Source organism: Anser anser, assembly GCF_964211835.1.
Source record: "Anser anser genome assembly, chromosome: 4".
NCBI classification, from domain to species: domain Eukaryota; kingdom Metazoa; phylum Chordata; class Aves; order Anseriformes; family Anatidae; genus Anser; species Anser anser.
Window position 1 is genome coordinate 53,771,238 of NC_139724.1, and position 21,246 is coordinate 53,792,483.

General features: G+C 43.8%; 1 long non-coding RNA gene across 2 annotated transcripts in view; it reads right to left on the reverse strand.

Annotated features, from left to right (window-relative positions):
• Positions 1-4,223: 4,223 nt before the first annotated feature.
• Positions 4,224-21,246, reverse strand: part of LOC310898489 — an 18,237-nt gene continuing 1,214 nt past the window's right edge. Inside the window, exons 2-4 of one of the 2 annotated variants that reach the window (XR_014583335.1) lie at positions 13,891-13,977; positions 7,953-8,051; positions 4,224-7,300 (exon numbers count right to left, since the gene is read on the reverse strand). This is a non-coding gene — a long non-coding RNA (uncharacterized lncRNA). Of the gene's footprint in view, positions 8,052-13,890; positions 13,978-21,246 lie in introns of both variants that reach the window. The other variant, XR_014583336.1, reaches the window with a different exon arrangement.

Below are 21,246 nucleotides of genomic sequence, written 5' to 3' on the forward strand. Positions count from 1 at the left end.
AACTTCATAAGACATCTAAGGCAATTCAAATGTTTTCTTAAATAAATGATAAGAAAGCAGCCCTTAAAGGGGGGGGGGGGGGGGGGGGGGGCGCACATATATGTTCCATTCAGAAAACTACAGTTGTAGGAATGCTGAGGGGAAAAAATCAAACACCTAGATTTTGGATAAAGGCTGCCTATGTAAACAAAACCCTAAGCCTATACAGACAGGGCTTTTTAATTACTTAATCAAGCAGTGTTTTCTCCACAGGATTTTTGCCTTATTAATTGAACAAAATAAATATTTGTTACAAATTATATGTATATATAAAATCTCTTAATCCCCAAGTGTTATTTGCCATGTATTGTTCAAAATCTGAACTGAAGGAATTAATTTCTTTGTAGGTGTTCTTGTATAGCTTTCATTCCAGTTACTCGGTGCTTTAGAAAATAATATCTTTGGATTTGTTTTTGTCACATTTAAAAAAAATAAAAAAAAGAAAAAATATATCACTATTCCCATTTTACAGATGGAAACTGAGGACAAGAGGGATTGAGGTCAAAACTAGTACCTCTACGTGCCCAACTTGCAGAGATTCAGACCAGTTTTTTAGGGTATTGTAGCATTTTCAGTGCACACTGCCCAAATCCAGTTGCCTGTTGTTGTGTTGGTGACCCACCCATAAATTTCATGCTGCTGATGTTGGAGTCACCACCAAACGGATGGGCAGCTGCCTGGTGCCCCACTCCTCTGTACAGCATGTGCACCCTTCAGCTGATGGGGTGGTCTGCAGCGGCAGTGGGCTCTTTGTGGGCATCTTCACGCATGTCAGAGGTCAGATGTGTAGCCATGTCCCTCTGAGCCACATCCATTTGTATCTTAAATACCTCCAGGGATAGCAGCTCCGCCACTCTCCAATGCTTGACCACCTTGTCCGTGAAGAATTTCTTCCCCATGCCCAAACTAACCTCCCCTGGCACAGCTTGAGGCCGTTTCCTCACGTCCTATCACTTGTCACCTGAGAAAAGACAGACACCCACTTCACTACAGCCTCCTTTAATGAAGAATGTTCAAATAAAGCCACAGACACTGTGCATTTTTGAAAAATACCTTAAGTGTTTGAAGCTGAATTATCAGCAACTCTGGAGACAACTTTTTGTATCAGTTCCTTGGCTGGACTAATGAAGAAAGTGGCAGCAACGGTGAGAGCAGCACAGCACTTTCAGATCAGACCACCATTTACAGACACCACTGGTATTTAACCAGGCTGATGATTTTCACTTATTCTGGAGTAAGACTGGCTACGGTGGGTTGGTAATTCCAAATTATTTTTTGACTTGTGTATTCAAATAGTTTAGCTACATTTGTGCTTAGATAATGTTATTACAGCAAATACTAACGAAGTGCACTTTGCTTTTCAAAACACCCTCCTTCAGGGCACTGGACAGCTCAGAGGGCTGGGACCAGGATCTGTGTTGTCTCGCCTCTTGCTTTCCAGTGCTGGTTCAGGCAGGCCAGTGGTAGACAAGAAGTCCCTCTGAATGCCACCCAGGTGGAGCGAAGTGCTGCAGGGACGCCATCCTGAGGGACCCCATGCCCCCACGCCCACCGCTGTTATACTCAGAGCAGCGACGTGGAGGCCAAGAGGTGAGCGAGCCCCAGAGTTAAATCACCTCTCGGCTGCAGAGAGTAATTCCCCTAGACAAGAGGGAATGCACTGACGTGGTAATAGCACTGCAAGCCCTCCCCGCTCCGCGTTGTCCTTCTGGAGGAAGATATTCCCTTGTTTTTTCCTTTTGCTGTAGGAAATGTGCCGTTTGCCTACTTGGGGGAGCAGCGACAGCTCGGTGTGAGTTACTGCAAAGGAGAGGCTGCTCCCCAGAGACAGTGGCCTGCATCTGCCCAGGAGTGAAAACATTGACAAAAAACAGTATTTCTGTGATGGACAGAGTGCTAGAGGTGGGCAAGGCCCAGACGAGTGGAAGGGCCCATGGACGTGGCAGGACACCCTGCAGACAGCTTCTGCAGGCCTGTGGTGCAGTGCTGCTGCTCATCCACGAACCGAGCTTCTGGGAACCATGCCTGGACCTGGGTGCTCTGAAAAATCAAATTTGCTTGTAAGAGAGCCAGAGGACTCTGCAGTAGCTGGGAAGAGGCTCCTGACTGACATGAAGAGCCACATAAAGGTACGGGTGCTATCCAGGCCTACGTGTGTGTGGTGGGCAACAGGCATGTCCTGGCCGTCCGTAGCCAGCTCTGTCATCACTTGACTCACACAGATTAAGTCAAAACTACAGGTCATGAATGTTTAGACAATCCAATACATTTTTATCCAAACATTTCAGTAAAACTGCCCTGGAAAACTTTGTTTTTGCTGCTGAACAGAAGCATAGGATGAAGGTCCCTATGGACCAGGCAAGCCTTGCAGTGCTGTAGGATCACCCTATACATTGGACTGGTTCTTCACAGGGTTGTTAAAACAGCATTAGAAGCAGATTGTGGCAGCTGCGGAAGGCAAACCGTTTGCATTGCACCAGATGTTTTGCCCTGACAGCTCCCGCATGTACTAATAACGCCGTCCGTATGCGTGCTGGGGAGGAGGGACAGCACTGCAAGGGACGGGTCTGGAGCAGCATGCTGGAATTTCTTCCGCCTGTCAGCAGAGCCTCTACGTTAGTTGTAATTTTGATGCATTAGTGTTCTGGTATCTCTGTCCATGCAAAATTAGACCCAGTGGAAGAGTAATTTTTTGCCTGGCTTCCTAAGGAAATGAAGCTCATTGCCATCACGCTGTTTGTGTGTCTGTCTGGGCCCTTCCTTATCCTCCCTGTAATAACTTCTAAGCCCCTTGGCTGATTTCAACCAGGTTTGATCGGTAACAGGCTCAAAAATAATTACGTTTCCACACATGGAATGAGCATAGACCATGAAATTGAGAAGTCCAAACGGTGGCTCCCACAGATAGAAATGCTCTAGCTTGGACTCCTGTCAGAGAGCCCACACCAACAGAAAGCTGGTGTAAGAAGGGAACAGGAGAGCTCATGGTGGGGCTTAGAGCATGGGGAGAGGTGAGCTGGGGAGGATGGAGCAGTATCTTGCCCTGTGAGTGCAAGCAAGTTGTTAGGTAGGCTCATCCTAAGAGTATCGACAGCCATAACTGTGTGCGTGGTGCTAATTACAGAAACACAAAATAACCAGCTGCGAGCGGGATGGTTCCACACTGACTCCTTTGCATTTATTAGATTGTGCACGGAAATTAACAGGTTGGTTTTTAACGGCATGGGGATCCAAGCCGTGACACGACGGAACGATGAGACACCGCAATGACTTCTCCTTGAAGGTGACTCCCTCCGAAGTGGTGACATTCAGGTGCTACAGGAGATGATATGATTTCTCCGGTGCCTTTCTGGGACTTGCACTTAAACTGAATTAGTCTATATCTACAAGTTATGCCAGCTCAATTGTATCCCATGATGGTTAAACCAGCAGTCCTCCATGCTCAGGGAAGACACAGCTATACATAAAGACCTGGAGGGCTTACATAAAGAATAGGCGAGAATAATAACAAGAGGCAAGAAAGCTCCTTATGCTGACACATCTAATATCCCACAGTCCTCATACAAACCTGGGTTTAGTGCCCTTTTACTGCCACTGAATATGCATGAATGTCCCAAAAATGTTTATGCTAGGACACGCACTTATTGCTGAATCCTCTGAACTAAACACCTACTAAATAAAATCAAATCAGTCTTTCGGGGAGATCACAAGTTGGTGGCAAGCATTTTTCTGTGAGCATTTTCCAGTAAAGCAAACCGCTGTCATTAAAAAGAGACTTTTCAATCAAAATACTCACCCAGCCACCCACAAGTCCTCCATGCCTTTATATATTTTTTAATGAAAAATGTCAGCTCTTGGAAACCAAAACTATTCACTTTGCTGCTTCTATTAAAAACTGCAGGATCAAAATGATAAAGACTTGTGCATGTACAGAAAGGACAATTATTTATCCCAGCACTTTATTTAAACAATAATTGTGATTATTTCTAACTATTAATTTTAAGAACACACGTGTGTAGGCTTCATCTTAGTGTCACACGTGGCTCCTCAGCCGACGTCTCTGGCCCCTGTAACACTGGTTGCTGAACTCAAGGCCGCTCGGTGGAAGCACGGAGGCAGGGTGAGAGATGCTAAGCAGCCCAGCTGGTCTTTAGCAAGAGGGCCTAGTGGTGTAGATGGTGATTTCACCTTCCTCCTTTCAATCAATTGCAGCCTCCATAGGGGACAATGGTGTTTGCAGAGAACCAGAGTAGTATAACAACCAGGACATGGGTCAGGAAAGAATATTGGGAAGAAAACTACGCTGGGCAGACACAGGAATTGCTAAACAGAAAATATTGCTTAGATTGGCAGAAAATAAGGGGAACCTTACTTGATTTGACATACATACAAGAGAAAGGGGTATTTGAAATTGCAAGTGTGGTTGTTAGTAGTCCCTGTAAATCCTGCAGGTTAATCTGATGAAATGGATGAAAAGTTAAGAAAAATAAATAAATAAATAAAGGAGGTAGGATGGGGTGGGGAAGAGAATATCTAGCAATTGCATCTTTCTTTTGCTGTCAGACTGAGAAGTCAAACAGAGCTGTTCATACCCCTATTGAAATTCTGAGTGCTGCTCATTGAGTTTAAATTCTGCTCTTTTTTTCAGGATTTAGACAGAACCCACCCCAGCAGAGGGTTAAAGATCTCTTCCCACTGAGGCCAATGGCAAAACCTCAATGGCAAAGCAGAAGCTGGACATGAATCAATACAGGAAACATGACCCATTTTCAGGTTATTAAAAGAGTTGTGAATTTTACAGCATACACATTTTTCTGTAAGAACTTCCACTTTCTGCATTTTTTTTGAATTCTGATCAATTCCCGTGCCCCCCCGCCCCACTCCCCTGAAAATTCAGATGCATTGAGTGAAGTGCTGTGCTGAAACAGAGCATATTTATTGACAATGAAAAGAGAGCAGTACACTTCCAAGCAATTTAAAAATAACTCCGTTCGATTAGTTTCAATGCAAGGATGATAGCGCAGAGGATTATTTTTCTGTTGTAGTAAATTATTTATGTGAAAGTTGTTTTCCCTTTAACAAGTAAATCTTCCTCGACACAATTGCATTAGGTCTCTTGAATTTCATAATGGGGTTATCAATGAATGCACACAGAGTTTCAAGGTAAGCTAAGCTCGGGCCGTATAGAAAATCAGCCACTGTACTTGCACCGACACGAGTGCTCTTCCACATCTCTTCGCATTGGGGGAGCAAAAATCACGTGCTGCTGCTAAGGGTTTCTTTCTGTTTCTCATTTTCCCTTGGTGGAAAATCATCTCTGATGTAGCACTGGCAATGATTTATGTCCCTGGCGGTGAGGGCAGCACGCAAACCTCCACCACAGACCTGCACTAAGCTACTGCTCGCCCAGAGCCCTTCCCAGGAGGCTCCGGGCATGGCTCCGTGTCACCTCGCTCGTGGGGACCTGGCCAGGAGGGGACACGTGCAAAGAGGGGAAGGAGCAGTAAAAACCTAGCCTACAAGCATCCCTGTCCCTCAGGAGATGTATATCATCGCCTGCACCACAATATCAGTATCATCCCTCTTTCAGCACTATTTTTTTCTCTGCACAGCAGTAATTTTAATATTTTACTTTTATTGCCACATGAAAAAAAAATCTCATCTTCCTCCTGCTGTTCCTTTCATCCTGCTATGGACAAATTAATGGTACAGCAGTGACTGCCCCCCACTAGATTTTGGCTTTGGTCCTCTGTAGGTTTTTATGTAGCAGAATATGACACTGGAAGCAGCAGGATCCTCTGCAGAGCAATTTTTCAGAAGATGATGCAAAGTCAGGCACAGTCTGGTTTCATATCTTCCCTGGACATATTTACATGCATATGTTCTCTCTATGCAGCACAGAGATTAACTGAAACCGGTCCAGATAATATGGTACTTCTGCAATGCTTGCTTCTTGCTACATATAATATGGCACCACAAACATACAGGAACAGTGAAGAAGAGCCTTGTCTAAAGCTGAACAGAGTGAGCCCATTAGAGGGGATGGGTAAAGGGGGAAGCTGAGGCCAGGTTGGGGAGAGAAGGGGCAGATGTCTTTTGACAATGTTTGCTTTAAGGATCAGCTCTCAAGAAAAATTACCCAATTTCCCTAATTCCCTAATTGAAACAGAACGGAACGGAATTGAATGGAACGGAACGGAATAGAACAGAACAGAATAGAATAGAATAGAGTAGAATAGAATAGAATAGTTCATTTGGAAGGGACCTACAAAGATCATCCAGCCCAACTGCCTGACCACTTTAGGGCTAACCAAAAGTTAGAGCAGATTCATGATGGCATAGTCCAAATGCCTCTTGAACACTGACAGGTTTGGGGCATCAGTTAAGGATTATGCTGTTTTAATTAGGAAGAGCACTTTTCCAGGCATGTGAGGGGTGCACAGTGATGCTCTTCAGACAAGAACAGGAAGAAAAAAAGACTGCACTGAGAAGCCATGCAAATAGCCACACCTAGGACATCTTATGGAGCCAAAACCAGACAACATCTTCTGGCTATTTTCCCATTTGGCATTTCAGGGCAGAAAAAACATCTCCAAAGGCATTCAGAAAGGTGATGGAGGGAGGCAGGAGGCACAGCACTGCTTGGCTTTTGTTGAACACCAGGAGCCAGAGCTGAGAACGTGAGCAGGACCTGCCATGCAGGCTGCCTGCATGGCAGACCTCCTGCCACATCTTCTGCCTACCGAGAGAAGCAGAGACCAGCTATTTTCCTATTCTTCTTACAGTTTCCTGAAGTAGGAGGGGAGGGCTGCATACATAGTTTACAAGTTTAGGGGAGACTGTTGATTGATTAGCTGAATAAGCAGGCATTTATTTCAGTTCTGCAGTGTCAATGAACTGGTAAGCCACAGCCTGAAGTGTTGCAAAAGGCAAATGCAGTTCAGAAATGCCTACCAAATATTTGAACCAACACCATATTTTCTAGGAGAAAATAACTTTAACATTAAAAAAAAAAAAGAGTTAATGATAGTACATAAATAACAAGGTAATAAGAGGCAAGTCAGACATCTTATGTTTGTCTACAAATGATGCTCTGTGGGGCTTGTGAGAAGCCGGGGAGTTTCCACCTCCTCTCTCTCTGCTCACCTTCCCGCTGACATTGTCTCTCAGTGGTGCTCAGGATGCGGCTGCAGCAGCTAGGGGATGAGCGCTGCAAGTATCACCTGGCCCCGTGGTGCTGCTGACCTCTGCCTCTGCCACTCTGAAAGCAGGGATTCTAAGTAAATTTCCAGTTTTTCTTAAGAACTGGGGTGTTTGGTGAACTCCTGAAACTGCCAACACAATATATATGTCTATCAAAAATATTGGCTTGATAAAAGTAGACGGTGACACACACTGCCCACAAGTGCTTCTCCTAATTTGCCCTTGAGAATTTAAACTTTCAGATAAAATCTATTGGGAGTGTAATGTTTCTGGAGACAGTCACTCTTTAAGTTTTTAACCTTTGAATTAGGTATTTTTATATCCACACTTTTTTTTTTTCTCAAATGCAAGCCAGAAAATGCTCCTCTAGTAACATTCAGTACATTTATTTAGACTGATTTAATCTCCTATGCAACTATTTGTAACTTCTATTTTTTTTTGACCTTCTGAAAGCATACCTTCATTTTCCACATTGTTTTAAAGCTGATTCCAAAAGAATTAAAAAGATTAAACAAATGAAAAAGAAAATAGAATTAAAGAAAAATAAATGGCAGAAAACAAATTAACATATTATACACAGTTCTGTTGTGGTTTTATAATAAAAATGCAATGCAATTAAACAAATTACTTTCTGTCATTCATAGTGGTTCGTGCAATGAGATGATGTGTGAGGACAAAGGAGAAGTTCTGCAAATCAGCTTCTTAATTACCTAAGCACAAAGTTTAGGAGCTTCAGAGGATCAGAAGAGAGCCTTGCAGTATCCAGATTGCATCAGTCATGACTCAGAGCAATTGTCCTGCTTACTTTCCTGGAGAAAAACAGCAAATAATTATTAATATATCACTGAACACCAAGAATTAGTGAAATACATTGCGAAAACAGACACTGGTCTTTGTACACTATTTTTCATCAGTACCTGCAAAACAGCCTGCACTCTGGATGGAACTGATCTACTTCGGCGACGCGCCAAAACTGCCTTCCAGGGTCAGATTTTGCCTGATTTTAAAAGGGTTCTTATTGATTGAAAGTGGATCTGAAATCAGGCAGAGCTAGAAGAGGCCCAGCTATCAGCAGATCCCATTATGCCATGCAGAGGGAGCTCCAGCCGGAGCTCGGCGGGGCCCCTGCGAGTTAAGCATATGCTTTAGTGCTTTGCAGGACCCGTGCCAGAGATCTCCATCCTTTACAAGATGGAGTTACCAAGCTGATGGACATACTCCAAAACAGGGCTCCGCAGCAGAAAAAGCGGCAGATTAAAATCCTTAACTGAAGGCTTCTTTTCTCCTGAGTGGCCAAGAACAGAGGGGTGCTCTCAAAAGCACCCATGATTAAGATAAAGGGGAGTGCAGCACTGTCACTCAGCGCAGCCACATGCGGTGCATCCTTTCTAACCTAAGAGAAAAGAGATTTGAAATGCTGATAGACCTTGCTAATAGATACAGGCTGAAAATAGACTGGTGCAGAGGAAAAAAAAAAATCTCCTGTAGCTGCTATGGCTGCTACCCCTCGCAAACTAAGGCTCTGTGAGGGCGGCCAAATCTTTCTGAGGGGAAAAAATTTGGATATAAACAAGCAAGCAACCATAGATTGCTTCAAAAAAAAAAATGAGTGCTGCACACGCAAGAGCTCGGGGGTGATGAAGAGGACACAGGCAAACAATGCCAGTTCAGTCTTAGAAATCCTTGTAACGGATCCTGATGTGCTCATCTCCCCTGCTTTCATTTCTCTTCTGTCCTGGGTGAAGGGTTTGTGTTTAATAACATCATTTGCATCAGTGTGTCCCAACTGACCAAGGTACTAGGGCTGGGGGAGATTAGCATGGTAATCTCATTCTGATGGATAAAATTAGCAAAGATATTCCCCTGAATGGAGAGCTGCCATTGGCGAGCTGCCGTGCTTAGAATCAATTACTAAATTACTTTGAGCTCTAAGTCGACAGTAACAGAAAAATATTGGCATCGACCGAAATGAAATAAGATAAAAAATATGCGATCATTAAATCTCTCGCTACTATTCGCGAATGTGACTCACAAGAACTGCACAAAAAATAAGGCAGAATTTAATTTTTAACAGTGGTCCCTGTCATCATTTCAAGCGGAGCTGCGCAGTGCATGGAAGCAGAGCCCAACCTTCCTCTTCTGCTTCCCAGAGGAGCATGTGCAAGCAGAGCAGGGTCCAGAAAGGCAGTGCCAAGGCATAAACCCTTCCTTCGTGCTGCAATTACCTGCTGTCTGTGCGGCGGACTGTACATACTTACTGCTTTGCAAGCGTGCATCAGGAAAAGGAAGGTCCCTGCCGCAGAGAATGCACAGTCTGGGGGCTTTTCTGGGCACACGCATGGTGTGCAAAATTCACAGCAGTGCTTAAAGCCCCATGTGCTCATCTTGATTGCTCTACCATAAAAATAATAAATAAATAAATAAATGATCTCTGATTTTAACTACAAGTAAAAAAATACACAGAATATACCTTCACTACCCATTTGACATGCTAGGCAGGGCAGAAGTGCTTCACATTGATGGAGGAGGTCAGAAGGACTGGCGCGTGCATTGCTTTGGCTGAGCTTTTGGAAGTAACTACGGTTTTCAGACTGCTGGCTTTTGACTGCCTCAGTCATGAGCAATGGCACACAGGTCTGGCATTCAGAAAATGCCAGGCTTTTGAAGCTTGCCTTGTTGAACACGTGCACCTAGGGACCTCTCATATCACTGGCTGGTTTTGCAAACTTAAGTCACAGAGGCTGTAAATAAACACCCAGTTCATCTCTACTGGATTAGAGAAAATGCAAAAGAGAAAAACAAAAAGAAAAATTACCATCATTAACCAGAATATGAAACAAGGCTCATTCTATCTTTAAATATTACCCACTATCTGAGCCACAGTTATGGCTTTAAAATGAAAATAAAAATATGTATATATAAAATCCAAGTAAAACACTACCAGTTGGATAGCGGAGAAAAAGAAATGTGAAAGAACCTTTTATCAGCTTTAAACAGTGGGAATCACAGTAGCATAAGTAATTGATAATATTATTAGCACAGTATACATATCAGCTGTCGGGATATTATGAGGACTGAATCCAATCTCTGTTGAGGGAGTCAGGGTCAACATCATTAACTATAGATCCTGTCCTGGTTTACATATAGAGCCCTCGGGCCAAGTGTCTGCCAGATACATCTCTATAGATGTGCATAGCTATAGGACATACAGGGGGCTAATCACACACATCAGTAATAGACAACAAGCTTTTGTTTATCTGAAGGTTTACTGGAATTAACTGATTAGTGTCAAGTTGACACAATAACTTTTGTCTGCAATGTAGTTGATCATTTTGATGGTTTTATTGATGGAGTGTTGTCTAATGTAAATTGTAAGGCTAGTTGAATGAAGTAGGAAACATTTTAGTTAAACAGAAATTGAAAAAGCTACTAGTAAGCCTATCTTTAAAATGTCACATTCTGCAGCCTTATGGATGCCATATAATGGTAACAATGATGGCAACAACAGTAAGTAAGGGGAATTTAAAATGGAAATAGGCACAGTCTACTCATAAATTTAACTCTCATATAAATCCTTAGATGTTAACCTGATGTTAAAATGAATGTAAGATAAACTTGACAACTCTCCTTCACAAAAATAGTCAACCTAATAAAATAGAAGGAAAAAGGAAGGAAAACATATTTATTTCCCTAAAACAGAATGGCCCAATTTGGAATAAAAGTATGAATAATATTTAACAAAAAATGTCTGCTGTGGCAAACAAATTAATTCTTTGCATGGATTCATAATATTATTTTCTGTTACTTGTTAGGTATAATCACTTTCTTCCATAGATAATACAGAAAACACTGCTTTACACTGATACATCAAATAGGTTTTATGAAATAGTCTAAGCTTTCTTTCACAACACGGCTAGGAGCTCTTGGTTTACAACTACACATAAGAATATTCATCTTCTAACATAAATAACAATGGACTTCTTTTCTGATCCAGCTATTAGGTTATTTGGTGCAGCTGTTGGACGATCTCCTTTGAAAGTAAGCTCAGGGAATACAATTATGTTGTGAATGCTTCAAATATCAAAAAGATGCTATATAGTCTGAAATATCTATATTCTGCTATAAATAACAGAAAACTAATTCACATTCTTTTATAATTTCAAAATCACCTTCTTTTCCTTTCCAGACACAAACTGTTCTCCCCACAATAGCAACTCAAAACAATTAGGCTAAGACAAGGGGGATACTGTGTGTCACAAAACGAAGTAATTAAATTTAGGCAGTATTATCAATGATGCCCAGTTCCAACCATTGAAGCGGCAGTTAGTAACCCCAGTCTGTCCCTCTATCAAAAAGCTATTTATTCTTCATTACTGGCTATCCCTGGCTTATAGGGATTCATTGTCATTAGAGTAACTTATAGGAGGAACAGTTAGTGCAGCGATATTATGGAAATAGCCATTTCACAGTTCATGGGCAAAGTAGAATCGAGTCACAGCTTTCCAGCAGTTGTCAGTGATGGCGAAATCTTGTCTGTTTCATTTATCACCCTTGAGGATTCAGTACATTTGTTTGGCTTATAGCAGTGTAATAGAGAGTGAAATCATGTCACCAGGGAAGACCTAGATTTTGGAGATCCCATCTATGCGATTCCTACCGAGATCTATACACGAGGTCTGCAAAACTGGGGACAAAGCATGCCGTACCATGAGGATGCAGATTTCTCAGTTTAGACAAGAAATAGCCAAATTAACACCATTCCACTTTTTCCATATGTAGTAGTGGCTCCCTCTTCATATGTCTCAAAATTAATCTGGCCACTTTTTGCTCCCAAAAAACATTGGGCTCTCTGCTTCCCACTTTGCAGCCCATGAAATACCTGCTACAGAACTCTTGCTTCTTTCCAAACCACAGTCATTAGCTCTTGCTAATTATCATCACACTGCATAGAGTGTGACCATCTGAGAGAGTGTAACTTCAAGCACTGCACTTTCAAAAGGTGTTGTCACACATGCCTTTAAATCAGAGGAAGGAGAAAATTACAAGAGCTTCTTACATGGGAGGCAATGAAAGTAAATGGATGTTTAGATAGGTTGTATCATTCTTGAAGAAACACAAATCTAATTAAGCAATTCATTTTGTGTGCTTCCCTACCTGGGAGTACATTAATGCATCCAAGAAATCACAGCCCTTTTTCAGCAGCATCTGACTTAGCAGTTTTCTGAAGAACTCTGCTTCTCTACTCAAAAGTGCACGGTGTTGTTAGACCCTAATATTTGGTCAGAGCCTGGTGTTACTTGTCTGTTTATTAGGCACATATTAAGTTTATGCTTGTTTGAAACTGGCCAAATACATTGTCTGTCCAGATTTCTGTCTAGTTCCTATAAAAATTATCTTGAAATGGGTTTTAATATAAGACTGGGAAAGAAAAAAAAAACAAAAAACTCAGTTTTGGAAAACAAAATGTTTCCTGTGGTTAGCTCTGAAATAGCTAACCCAAACACTTGGCTTTTGTGGAAAGCAAGTCATTTTAAACCTACTTTAAAAAGTAGATCCTGTGCAAAGTTATACAACCTTTCTAAATTACTTTTTGCTTATTTTAAACAAGATGTTAAAATATCTTGCGATTGATATTCTATGGATCTTACATGTAGTTATTTGCATCATGAAAGTACCACTATAACAACGTCAAGTCAGAAGTGGCTGATAAGAAGCAAACACAATACGTTACTTTTTATTTTTACAAGTATCATCTTTTTATACATAAAGCATAAAGGAACCTTTTACATGTAGCTGTACATGTCAAGGATTCCCAGCTGTGCCTGGCAATGCATAGTTAAGTAGAAGTATGAAAAGAAAACAGACCATTTGCGGTTTGCACAATGGCCAGGTACAACAGTCAGCAGAATGGCAGAGAGTGGTGGCCCTCTTGGGCAGAATTGGGAAGATGGGATGGAAAAAACAAACTTTTTTTGTGTGTGAGGTTGTGATTTTACCCTGACCGCCCACAAAGAACAGGAAGGAATGGGATGTTCAGCAGTAACCTCAATTTCCCGTGCTGGACCAGCCTATTGCAAACCTAAGCTACAATCCAGAAAGACGGTAGGAATCTCTAGACAATGCAGATGATGCTCTGCCAGTGCATGAATATTCCTTAAAAGCACGACCAAGACAGATATCACATGTATATCTAAAATGCATTCATCAAAATATATCTGTTCTACAGTGGGAAGGAGAAATCAGTTTAGAATGAAACTATGGACATCCTCACCATGAACTTCAGCAAAACATCCCATTTCTACAGAAACTATCCCAACTTCTTCAAAGGGAGAAAGGAGCATTTGAATTTTAAGTTCTTATGTGAGAGGTAGTTTGTTTTTCCACAAATGTTTTCTTGTCAGACCAGTTGTGAATGCAGGGTGGCCTCCTCAGGTATCACAGCCTGAGGATTCTTCGTTCTGTCTCTACTGACTCCTTACTTTCTCTCTACACTCATATTTTCCAGGAAATGTTAGAGTTCACTGTTCTCTCCTGCCTGCATTTCTTCTGTCTTAACTTTTACTTAACTCTCCAGAATGCCTTTGGCCATCACTTTTCCTATTTCACCAACACCATGGTCATTGAAAACTAAAAGGTCCATATTCTTACTCTCAGCCACCTTGGCTCTGAACACCACCAAGGATTCTTCCTGTTTTCCTCTCCTCCTGCAGCTTCTTCTGCCATCCCACTGGAGCACTGAAAAAGATGAGATATGCAATAGTGGAAGATACTGCTATTTGTCACTGGGCTCACTGTGTAGAAGAAACACAAGGTCTCTTTGTGCCCAGTATAAACATCTCTAGTTCACAAGTTCAGCAAACTGAATAGTATGAAATACATAGGTAATATCCCATTTATGTAACAAATTAATAGAAAGCAGCAATCTTGATGGCAAAAATATTCTCTAATCATTAAGACCAAAGGATAAATCTGAGGCAAAATACTTTAAAACACTTTGCCCAACAATTCTGTACTCAGCAGCAATATTAAATTAACCTAACAAATAAGAAGGAAAGCATCAAAATTACAAATAGTAAGGAGATTAGAAGAGTGTTCTGTTAGTATGATTAAATGATTTGGGGTTGGCATAAATAGAGAAATAATCCCGAGATATGTTTTCTGTCTCAATGTAAGAAAAAGGCTGTGGATTACATAAAATAAGAGAGAATAAAAAATTTTGCTTATCCCAGGATTCTAATTGCTTTATCTTGCCAAAATTTTTCATTGGGTCAAATACAAAGACTTTCATTCAGTAGTTACCAAGGCTTTCTTCAGGAAAATTCCCCTTGGCCTCATCGTTTTCTCTACAATTTTCACAGTCTTACAGGCAACTCACAGCTGCCCTATGCTACAATTTGTCGGTCATGATATACTGTTAGATATGTTATATGCGTGTGTATCATATAATGATGTGCAAAACAGAATATATATTATTTAAAATATAAGAGGAGAATGCTATTTCAATCACTGCTAATTTACATTTCATATTCCCAAAACATCGTAATACTATTATAAGGTATTGATCCAAGCATGACCATTTGATTTCACATCAATACTAATATGACTTTTCCATGATCTGTTGACATGTGGGATTTTCCTGAGTGAAATATTTTTCTGAGTGAAATAAATACATACCAATGCTCGATTATTTTCTCTGGTAAAACTGAATTCAGCTGTTCTCAATGAAAAGCTGTTGGTGACAATGTAAATCACCCTGTCCCAAAACTTGAATATAGATTTTTACTAGTAGACTTAAATTTCTGTTTTAATGCTTTCCCTAATCTCTTTCTTTTTCTTTCCTTCTTTGACATAATGGTGTCTTTCCGATACTGTATGTTGTCTACAGCTATACACAGCATCCTAAACATAGGCAGAAAATGCCATTTAAGAGCAAGAGTCCTTCAAAATCTCATTCCCATCCTTGGTGTGGTTGTTCAGGGCCTGACATAAAGACTGTTGGAATAACAACCTTCTACTGAGTCTCTCTGAATTATGTAAATAATACATTTGCTTATGAAACAGTTCTTGCTTTCCTGTTTTTTCGTATACAGATCCCGAAATCATATGGGTCCAGCAACCCCATTTCTTCTGTCCCACTAGATAGGCATACAGAATGATACTCAAATAGCCTTTCATCTTCTCAGCACTCCTGATGTACTTCTTCCTACTAAATCCCTGTTTCTATCAACTTTGCCCAAGAGTTTCAGCCTACACTTTTGTAGATTTTTTTCTGGTGGTTACCAACTTGAAATGTATCCTGTGATTGGGGATAATGACTTATCTTTGCTGCAGATATCCACGTGGAGATCCCCTTCCCTGTCTATACACAGACACGTACACCATGTGGTTTCTGCTAAAGACACCACCACCACTTCCACTGAATTACTTGGAGCAGACCTGGATCTTACTGGCATGGAAAGCTTGAATGGGAGAATGTGGTATGTCTGGGAAGTGTGCTAAAAATTAGCCAATATTGGGTTCTTCCCAGCCCAAAACCAGCCATCCCATTTTCCTCAGAGAAGCCAGGGAACACAAGGAAGAGGCAGAAATTGTCACTTTCTTCAAATGAGATGTTTGTCTTTTGCATCGTCTGCCAAGACCTGAAAATGGTTCACAACCTCAAAATCTAGGAAGAGCCATCACCACTCCTGGACCACGGGGTTACTGCAGGAGGTGAAAACTTCACTGGGGCACGGGACAAACTCTAATGGCTGATCCGAAGCACTTTAAATCACTTTGTGAGTTTGCTAGAGCTCTATCACTTCCTTCTTGGTTCTCTTGATAGACTGTGTGTAAACACAGTGTGTATTATTCTATGTCCTGCCATCTACTCACTTTCACACATCACTTTCCTTACTTTTGAAGATATCAGCATATTGCAGTATACAATTACAGAACCCGAAAACTCAATTAATGTGCTATTTACATGAGTATTAACTAGAACAATGCCTATAAATGCATTAGGAAAAAAAATCTTCTTACAGATTGCAAATAAACTTTTAAGAACTGACCCAGTGCCAACCCTTTCAGCGCCTGTCTGGATATAGGTAATTATTTTAGTTAATGGCACAGCACAAGGTCCCAGAGTACACACATAAACCCACATTTTCCAAGAGAGATTGAAGCAGGGATTACATAAAAGGTTTTAGTAAAAACTACAGACTTGTTCTCATCTAAAGCTAATACCCATTCACATTCTCTATTAACGTAAACAGATAATTTACCCTTAATTTAAGGACCCTTCACATCAAGCATAATCAGCTTAAGGAAGATATGTGGTCAGCATAAAAAAAAGATGTATTTTACATCTTATGTCTCCTGCTTTTCATTCAAGCTCAGCTCTGCATCCTGTTGTCTCTAACCAACGCAGGCTTCTATATTGCTATTTCTCCTCGGCCAGCACTTGCCAGGTATGGTCCCTGGTTTGCTGAAACCCAGACAGAGGGAGCCTGGGCTTGGCCACTGAAGCCTGAGGGTCCCACCAGCGCCCTTCTTACACTCACTTAGCAGAAGATGAACCATACATGCCTTGAGCCCGTGATCTCATTTTGAAGGAAATAAAACGAAAAGGCAGATGTATGTGATTAGCAGGAAGGTATTGTTGCACCTTCCGAGTTAGCATATGGGGCTGGATGGTTGTAATTTGATTGACTGACTGATTGATTGGTTTGAATAATTTTTACTGGGAAGCTAAAAATGAACAGGTGCCAGAATTATGTTGTTTTTGCACGGGAGTCTGGGACCATCCACCACACATCACTTGCAAACAGGAGGCCTACTGGAAATCAGTGGGGCAAATGCAGCCAGGCTTTGCTAAGCTGCCTTGTAGAAAGAACATAGCTGTGGTCGTAAAAACGAGCAGAGGAGCCATGGAGCAAAGCAGCCAGGGCTGGAACAGCGATGCCAAGAGCAGTCACCCAGCTGTGGTGCCAGCAACAAGGGCTGGCCCTCCCCTGGGGGCTGGCTGCAGGAGATAAGTTCTTCCTTCAACCCTGAGCAACCTGCATCTGAACCACCGAGGGGAAGGTCCCAGCCCGTCTGACTGGGTGCTTCTTGCTCGTCCTTTCAGACTGGCTAATTGCCATTTGTCTCTCAGGCACGCGGCCTTGCTTTGACCTGTTGCTCTTGTAGAGAGCTTTGCAGAGCAGGGCATACTACAGCGGCTCTGCACACCTCAGCAGAGCCAACACGAGCTCTGGTGAAAGAAGCTCGATGGGATTTCCTTCTGCTAGCCCCTGCCCTTGTGTGGGAGCTGAGAGCACCTTGCCTGAAGGCAGAGCACATCCTTCCAGGCAGGAATTCAGGATCGCCAAGCCGTGCCTCCTTGTCACTGGCTACTTATTGCAAGAAAAGAGGCCTTTTTATCTTTCCGTTGACCTCTTGACTTAGAAACAGTTATCTTTCACTCTGGGAAGAACATACCTTTCCATCTCTCTTACTGCCTCATTCGACCTCATTGGGCTCATCGACACAAACAGGCATAGAGACATAAAATTGCCCTAATTGGGTCAGGCCATAGGTCTGGTCATGACCAGCGATCATTGCTTAGGGAAAGAACAGAAGATGTGGGGCCCTACAGAAGGACCCTGCCCTTGGTGAATCTGCCCGGCTACCAGCAGAGTAAAGGCTGCAGCTGGTATCCGCCACCCGATGGTGCAAATACAGAAATACCAAATACCAGCAAAACCCCAAACCTTGAGTTTCTTAAACTCATGCACATGCTTTTGATGAAATGGCACAAATATATATCTGCAATTGTATGTGACATAGACCTTTATGTGTGAATCACTAATGTCATGTTTCACTGTGCTTCTGTACTTGCAAGGAAATAGGATAGATGGATTGGCACGTTCTGGACATAGTAAAGATAGAAAGTACTTTTTTTTTTTTTTTTTTTTTTTTTTTTTTTTACCAGTAGGATTTCCTTAATTCTCTCTCAAGCTATTTGCACTGTGGTCTCTCTCCTTCCAACTTACTCTGTGCATTTCATGTGAGGTCTCTGAGTTTCTGCGATCCAACCTTCAAGTTCTCAGCTCCTTTTCTGACAAAGTCATCACACTCCATGCCTTTGTAACTACTTTTAGGATCAGATTGCACAGGCAGGCTGCAGCCCAGCAGGCTATTCAACACTAATCCAAACTGTGCCAAAATCATAGTCTTCAAAAGGTCCGGTAGATTTTGACCAACTTCATCAAGCTTAGAGGCAAGGCTCTATAAGAGGTGCTGCTCAGGCTGTTCCCATGCACAGCACATTACACTCTAACTCTCTGTCTTTGCAAAACTGCACATCCTTCTTACAATTTGAACCATCCTACTCTTCCTAGGATGTTATTCTTTCTCCTGTGTGCTGCTCTGCATGGGGCACAAAGTACAAAGTGCCAGGGTTGGAAAAAAAAGAAGGCGTGTTATTCATTGTCAATGTTTACATAAGTGAAAAAAACATTGCTTACAAAACAGAAGGTAAAGGTTATACTATCTGAAATGCGCAGGGTGTATTTTTTTCCGCTGAGCCATGTCGGGCAGTGCAGGTGGAGCCTCTCCTGGGTGCAGTGGAGCAGACAGGCACAGCTTTGCTGCGTGTTTCTGCTCTCACAACCACACACAAACCTAGAGCTGTGCTCTTTATCTTTCTTTCTTTTCATGGGGCTAAAAGATAGCAGTTTGTAAGACAAGCAACAGCCAGGCCTCGTAGCTTTTCGTTTTAACCAAAATAACCACAGTATTCCACTGGGGAAAAATGGAGAGAAGTGTCCAGATCTGGACCTCGCTGGCTGGCCGATGCAAGGAGCAGGTTAGGGGCTGGAGGAAGATGTCTCCTGCTTTCAGCTGTCCTTTGCTGGTAACAACAGAAAGCTTTGATCCAGCCACATCTTGGCTCCAAGAGGGAAAGCAAAGCCTTCTCTTCGGGCTGCTGCAGCCCCCAGGCCCCTTGTGCTGCCCTGCTTGTCCCAGCAGCTGCCCACTGAGCATCGCCGCCTTTCACATCCCCTTCCCCTGCTCGCACAGTCCACAGCCAGCATTTTGCTTTTTTTTTTTTTTTTTTTTTAATCGCAGAAAGGCCTCCCCGCCTAATCTAATTCCCGCTCCTTTGTCACAAGCAGATGTCACTTTTACATCTGTGCGTCTGCTCGAGCGCCCGGCTCCTCCAGCCCAGCAGATGTTGCCGCCGCCAAGGCAGCAGCGAGGAGGGGTGGGGAGGGGGGGGGAAACAAAAAAAAAAGCAAGGCTCAGATCCCTCTGCTGGCGGCGGCCTGAACGCCACGGCCCGGCCCCGCGGAGCGAAAAGAGAGAAAAACCCCGGGCGAGTTTCGGAGCTGACCCTAACCGCGCCGCTCCCCATCCCAAGCGGGGATGCTCGACGGGGGGCTGCCCGCCGTCCTCCCCACAGGGCAGCTCTGGGCAAAGCAAGCGAGGGGACCCCCACGCCGGTGCCCGGGGCTTGCTGCGGCCACGGATGACCGCGAGGAGCCCGTGGAAAGGCCGCTGGGCCGGCGCGGGGCCGCTTTCCCATGGGCGGCGGCGGGCGCACAAAGGCGCGCTGTTCCCTGTTTTGTCTCGCTGCCTCCGAGCATTCCTCCGGCTTCCCCCCCAACCCCGGCCCCCCTCTGAAAGGGGGAGAAGAGGAAAGAAAAGTGGCTTTTACACGGGCAGAGCCTTTTCCCCCTGCCCCCGCTGGCAGGAGGCACCCCGCGCATCCCCCGCGCATCCCCGCGCATCCCCTGCGCGCCCCGCGCATCCCGGCTGGGCCGGGGCTGGTGGCCGAGACAAAAGGGCCCTTTGGGAAGGCAAAAACAAAAAACACACACAACAACAACAAAAAAAAAATAGAGGGGAGGGGGGAGAGAGAAAGCAACCGGGAGGCTCTAATTCTATTTGCGTCGCCTGGAAATCAGAAGGGGTTTTTCCACACTTCGCCTTGATTTGATTATTCCTTAGAGATGGTTTCTCTGCCCCCAGCCAGACGCGTGGGGGAAGGCCGCCGAGGCAGTTGGCCTATAGTGGCAGTAATCGAATTACCCATTTGCTCCAAGTTTTTCGGCAGAGCCGCTCGCGTGGAGAAAGAACAACCGGAGCCCGAGAGCCCCGGGGGGGCGGGCGGGACGGGACGGGACGGGACAGGGGGGGGCAGAGCCAAACCCTGCGGGCTCGGGGTGCGGAGCCGGCCCCGTGGGGACACCAGCGGGGGACAGGGACCCTGCGGGGCGGTGGCAGCCCCCGGGGAAGGTGCTGGGCTTGGGGGCACGGTGGCTGCTGGTGCCCGGGGTGCCGAGCGGCCCCGCAGCCCCGACGGCGCTTCCCGGGTGCGGGCGGCCCCGGGGGGGGACATCGGGGAAGAAAACGCGGGACAAAAGGTTTTTCCCCGGAGGAAAAGCACTCGGAAATTTATTTTATTTTATTTTGTTTCAACTGTCCTGCGCTGTTTGAGAGGGGGCGAGGCACCTCCCTGCCCCAACCGCGTATTCATATTCATGAGAGCGCCGGGAAATAAAGACAAATCCCCGCTGTAGTAACACTTAGATTCGCATCATTCTTTGGTGCCCTTTAGATTTGGGGGACGGAAGACAGATGTTTGCAGCGCTTTTCTCCTCTTGTCTGGCGGCCATAAAGGGAGAAGCATTCAGAGCTCGCAATTTGTTTCCACCCTCGCGCCGAAGCCGTGTTCACATTTATTTTCATTTCGCCGCCGCACAAAAAGTGACCACGGGCCGCCGAAGGCCGTTCTTTATCAAATCCACATCGTGCAACACGCGGCCGCCATAAAACCATCAGAGCTCGCCATAAAGCCATCACCCGCCTCCTCAGTGGCTCGAGAATCTTTCTTTCTCTCTTTTTTTTTTTTTTTTTTTTAATGGCCCACCGGGAACCCGGAGCGCCGTGGCCCCTAAATAAAACCCCGCTTGTTGTAAAACCTCCCTGTTGTAATTAAGTGCCCCGCTCCAGAGCATCTTTAAGGCACGAGAAAGC